Genomic DNA, 6000 nt, shown 5'->3' with positions numbered 1-6000 from the left:
GTGAGTTGATTGAGAGTTGATGGAGTTGTGTTCAAGTTTGACTTAAGTTGAACTAGTTGTATTTATCTAACTACCAAATACACTAGTGATGATGATGTGAATTAATTATTAAATTAATTCACTAATTAAATTAACTCGTAAATCAACTAAAGATACATCAGTTAATCAGTGCATGGATAGTTCAGTGGAGACAAGTGTTAGAGGTGGGTGAAAGGGTGAGACTACTATCAGTTGTGACTGTAGCTGTGCATGAGATTTGCACAATCATTGATTGAGATTGCCAATGAGGATTGCGCAGTACAAGCCAAGGGAATTCAAACTTGGATCTCATCTATTCTCAACTTGAATTGCGCAGTAGAGGCAGGAAAACAGTGGAGGAGATTTGAACCCATGACTTGTTCAGATCTGAGCTAGTTTGTGTGTAGCATGTGGAGATAGTACTGAGTACTTGTGAGGAGTATTGTACTATGTATTGTTACATGTTCTCTATCATTATAATATACAGATAGTTGGGGGTTTTCAGCTGTATGCTTTCCCCATTACATACTGTGTTGATATGTGTGATTGATGTTTCAATGTGAGCATGCGATTGTTTTTTAATTCTTCAAATTGATGATCACTGGTAGAGGAGGTTATGTATTATGCATGCATTCCGCAGATAGTGTATAATCAGGATAATCTCTGTGAATAAGTGTTATATTATTCAAATTTCTACAAAATATAAGGAAATATTTGTGGCTAGGGCCTTCTCTCAACAAGAAGGCACCAATTATGAAGAGACATTTGCTCCCACAGGGAGGTATAAAACCATACATTCACTATTCTCTTTGGAAAAATCAATGGGATGGAATATACATCAAATGGATGTCAAGAGTACATTCATGAATGGCACAATTCATGAGAAAGTCTATATAGAGAAACCATTGGGATTTGAATTCAAATACAGAGAATCCTATGTGTATAGTGTATGAATTTACAGGGTAAGTTCCTCAGATAGAAAACCAAAGGATGCCACTCACAAACAGATCACAGATCAATACACTAGTATTCTTGACGTGGTTAAAACCCTCAAAGAGGGAAACAGTCCACGGCCTGAGCCAACGCGACCACTTCAGACAATTTATTAATAAAAGAAAAAAAAATTACATAAGCTTCTCTCATGAACGGTCACTCTACAAATGATCCTCCATGCTCTTTAAATAGAGATCATGGACCAATCGGGTGTTAAGCCATAGATCAAGTGTCGGTAATATTGAGGAGAGAATGAACCATTGGATCACTTCATGTCTAGAACATATAGTGACCATCGGATTGTAAGTTAAAAAAGTACATAGTAAAGAAACACACTTTACCTAACTCTACACTAGACCAAGTTATACTTAACTATTTCCTATGTGTCAGAATATCCTAACATCCCCCCTTAAGAACAACTTGGATAGGATTGAAGGATTTACAAATATGACACAATAGGAGAAGGAAGGAGGCATTAGAGCCTATCCCCCCTTAGTGACAACTTCCTGAACTCCAACCATAAATCAAATTTTAGTAAACTTCACCTCTGTGAAAGCCTTTGTAAAGATGTCCGCAACTTGATCATCTGTTGAACAATATTGCACTTCAAGAATATGGTCATGAATGAGCTTTATGATGAAGTGCATGTGTAGTTCAATGTGTTTTCTACGCTAATGTTGGAGTGGATCTTTGCATAGTTGAATGACACTTTGATTATCACACAAAAGTGTAGTCGTATGCTGCTGCTGAAAGCCAAACTCTGACAGGATCTGATGAAGCCCTAAAAAAGGGATTCCTTACTAGCTTCTACAGTGCCGCGATACTCTGCTTCTACTGAAGAAAGAGAAATGGCACTTTGTTTCTTGCAAGCCCATGTAATAGGTCTAGAAAAAAGAGTGAAAAAAGAGTGAATACATAACCGGCAGTAGAATTCCGATCATCAGGGTCACCAACCCAATCAAATCAATGGAACCAACTAATAGAGGAGATGCTTATGCACTGTAATGAATCCCAAACTGAACTGTACCTCAAACATAACGGAGTATTCTTTTAGCTGCTTTCCATTGACTTTCATGTGGGTTTTGCATAAACTGAGCAATGAGGCCAACAACAAAGGAAAGGTTAGGACGAGTATGGGTCAGATACAAAAGTTTTCCTACAAGCTGATGGTATAAGGTAGCATCAACTTTAGGGGCAGTACAAATGAATGAAAGTTTGGCTCTAGACTAAAAGGGAGAAGGGGTTGGCTTACAGTCTTCCATGTGAAAATGGCATAGAAGATCACAAACATACTTGGACTGGGAAAGGGAAATACCTTCCTTGGTTTGCAAGACTTGAAGACCAAGAGAATAATGCAAGTGTTCTAAGTCTATCATTTCAAACTTCTTTTTAAGGATAGAATTCACATGGTTTATAAGGTTGGGATCACTAATAGTAAGGATAAGATCATCAAGATAAAGAACAAGAATGATAAGGTACTTACCCACTTTCTTGGTGTAGACAGTATTGTCAAAATGACACCTAGAAAAGTTAGTATCTAAAAGAAAGCTATCCATTTTGGCATACCAAGCCCAAGGGGCTTTCTTGAGACCATAAATGGATTTCTTAAGCCGAAATATAAGGCTAGAGTCTATTTGTATAAAGACAGGAGGTTGTTCCATATATATTTCTTCATGCAAGTCCCCATGAAATAAGGTGGATTTAACATCCATCTCATGGAATTCCCATTTGAAAGAGGTAGCAAGGGAAAGAACAAGGCGGACAAAGTTCATTTTGGCAACACGAGAGAAGGTTTTAGTATAGTCAATGCCTTCAACTTGTGAAAAACCATTAGCAACAAGATGAGATTTATGTTTATCAACTTTTCCATGTGGTCCAAACTTGGTTCTATAAACCCATTTGCATCTAACAAGTTTTCGTCCCTTTGGAAGAGGAACAAGATCCCATGTATCATTTTCCAGTAATGAACGATATTCTTCATTCATAGATGCATCCCAATCTGGATGGCCTGAAGCTTCTGCAAAGGTGTCAGGATCATAATTCACTGAAGCTTGAGCCAGTAAATAAGAGGCTCTATCGAATTGAGAATGTGTACGTCGTTGATCTGTAGGATCACCTGCAAAAGCACCAGCTGCATCTTGAGTAGCACGGCCCCATTTTGGAAGCTGAGGAGCTGAATTAGGATCCCGAGAAGGTGGGGGGGATTTTCATCCTCGGTGTCATCATCTGAAGAAGAAATATTTTCAAAAGTAGAATGGATAGAGAGAGGTGGCACATCTGCTGAACTAGGCTTGTAGGCCAATATATTTTTAGCAAACTTTACATCTCTTCTAATGATAACATTTTTGGACTTAGGTGAAAGAAGTCTGACATCTTCAGAATATACAACAAAAATAATTTTTCACTCTTAGGTTCTAAAGCTTTATGTTTCTCATCTAGAATATGGGCCCATGCTTCACTTCCAAAAACATGAAAGTGACTTACATATGGTTTAATTGAGCTCCATGCTTCTTTTGGAGTGATATTCTTTAAAACCTTAGTAGGAGTGCGATTTACTATGTAATTTGCACAGTTAATTGCTTCTTCCCAAAAATTAAGACGAAGTCCTTTAGATTGAAGCATACAATTTGCCATATCCTTTAAGGTGCGATTCTTCCTTTCAGCTACACCATTTTGTTGTGGAGTGTATGGAACAATATGTTGCATTTGAATTCCATGCTTAGTACAAAAGTTGATGAATTTGTTGTTAACATATTCTCTGCCATTATCAGATCTTAACTTAAGAATTTGATGTCCAGATTGTTTCTCAACAAAGGACTTAAAGGCCAAGAACATGTTAAATAATTCACTCTTGAGTTTTAAGAAGTATACCCAAGTGCGTCTGGAGAAATCATCAATGAAAGTTAAGAAATACTTGTAGCCAGAGAATGAAACAACTAGAATTGGACCAAATAAATCACTATGCACAAGTTGTAAAGGGGCTGAGGTGTGCCAAGAGGCACGCTGTTCAAAACTATACCAATGATGTTTTCCAAGTACACATCTAGAACAAACACCATCTCTACAAGATACTAGAGGAAGACCTGTCACCATATTTTCTTTACATAGATTTTGAAGGAAGCGATAGTTTAAGTGACCAAATTTCTCATGCCAAAGTTTTCTCACTTCATCATTATGAGAAACAAATACCGAGGGAAGTGTTGATGACCCAAATTTGTTAAACTTATACAACCTTGTAGAATCATCAGCAATGCCAGTAGCTAAAATCTGTCTAGGATATCTTAGGTCCTTAATTACAACATCATGAGGTGTGAATTCAATGATTTTACCTTCACCTGAATGAGTTATCTTATATACAAATAGAAGGTTGCAGGATAAGGTTGGAACATATAATATATCATTAAATTGACCATTGTGTAGATGAATAGTTCCAGTCCCTACAACAATAAGAGATCTATCATCACCAACATATGTATTTTTGGTGTTACAGTCATTTAAAGAAGAAAACATGGCCTTGTTTTTGGCGATGTGATAAGAAGCTCCAAAATAAATGATCCACTCATGAGAATGAGAAAAAGAAGATACATAGAGTGCATAACTAGACCGAGATGCTTGACAACCACATGTAGAAAGTGTTATTCTTGAAGATAAAGTTGAAGTTGAAGAATGATCCAAATGGATGTTATGCTTCTTCATGGTTGCTTCCAAGGCTTCCATCTTCTTAAAGCATTTGGATTCTAAGTGGCCATCTTGATTACAAAAGTTGCAATGTCTACAAGTCTTCTTCCCTTTACTTTTATTTTCCTTATCATTTTGTTGAATTGATTTTTCATTTTGAGAATGAAATTGCTTAGGAACCTTATTTGGTTTAGGAACATTCTTTTTAGGATACTGCTTCTTAGGATTCTTTGAATTTGGTTGTTGTTGGGCAACTAAGGCTTTCTTAGAAGAGTTTCCAAGATTAAGAAGACCAATATGTAAGATTTTTTCTTGTTCTCTTATTAAAGAATCACAAAAGGCATCGAAGAGGAGGACTTGTAGTCTTGTCCTTGAGAAATAAAGGTTTCTCTAGTAGAATGGAAGGTAGAAACAAACACATAGTAGGCTGGTCCCAACTTAGTAAGAATGGAATAGATAAGGCTACCATCTTCTTTATTAACCTTATGTTGGCTTATGGGGGCCTAAACCAGGTTCAACGTTAGTTAGCCAAATAAATCCCTACACTAGTGGCCCTTTCGGCATCAACCCACAGAGTGTGGACTAGAGTCTCACCTGAAGTAGTATGGGGGGATGCTGGAACCAAGTTTCCACACCCTTGAGATGGATGTGATGTCTGTTTATTCCAACTATACCTGCCTTCGCATAGGTAGCTTATCCCTCTGCTTTACCCTTCAATACCTTCGCAAAATGTTACAATCGGCTTCCGCGCATCCCTAACTAGGGGTTGATATGCTTTCGTGTTGCTAGGGAAGCTAACTATAATATTTCACAAACCACGCTAAGTATCTTACTTGATTTATTAACATATCTTAGTTAGCTTCGCGTAAACAGATGTTCCTCCTTGCTTTTACTTAACCAATATAGTTATACACATTCGTGCATCATATAAGCATTAGAAGTGAAATTCATACCCAATATAATAGATGCATAAACAGGAAATAAAGACACAGAAATTATAGAATACTTCTCTTTATTGATAATTCCAGACGATTACAGACTCGACTCGCCCTACGCACTGAGCTACATGGGTCCACGCACTGAGCTGTGGACTTATAGGCCTCTGCGCACTCAGCTATGGAGCCTCTACCTACGCTACGACCCAAAACTTAGACTTCTACTTCAGAGATATCTCTCATACATCTTGGATCTTCTTCATCATGTCGAGCTATCTATCTACTTAGAGCTTCGCTCTATTTATACAATCCCATGGTCTGCGGACCATGGGTAGATCTTTTATAACCGACATTACTTTATCAAAATAAGGGCAGA

The sequence above is a fragment of the Pinus tabuliformis genome, chromosome 5_2, assembly GCF_031772625.1.
Source record: "Pinus tabuliformis cultivar Carrire ecotype Pingquan chromosome 5_2, CPIR1, whole genome shotgun sequence".
Lineage (NCBI taxonomy): Eukaryota > Viridiplantae > Streptophyta > Pinopsida > Pinales > Pinaceae > Pinus > Pinus tabuliformis.
The sequence above is the reverse complement of the archived record's forward strand: the minus strand, read 5'-3'. Positions refer to the sequence as shown.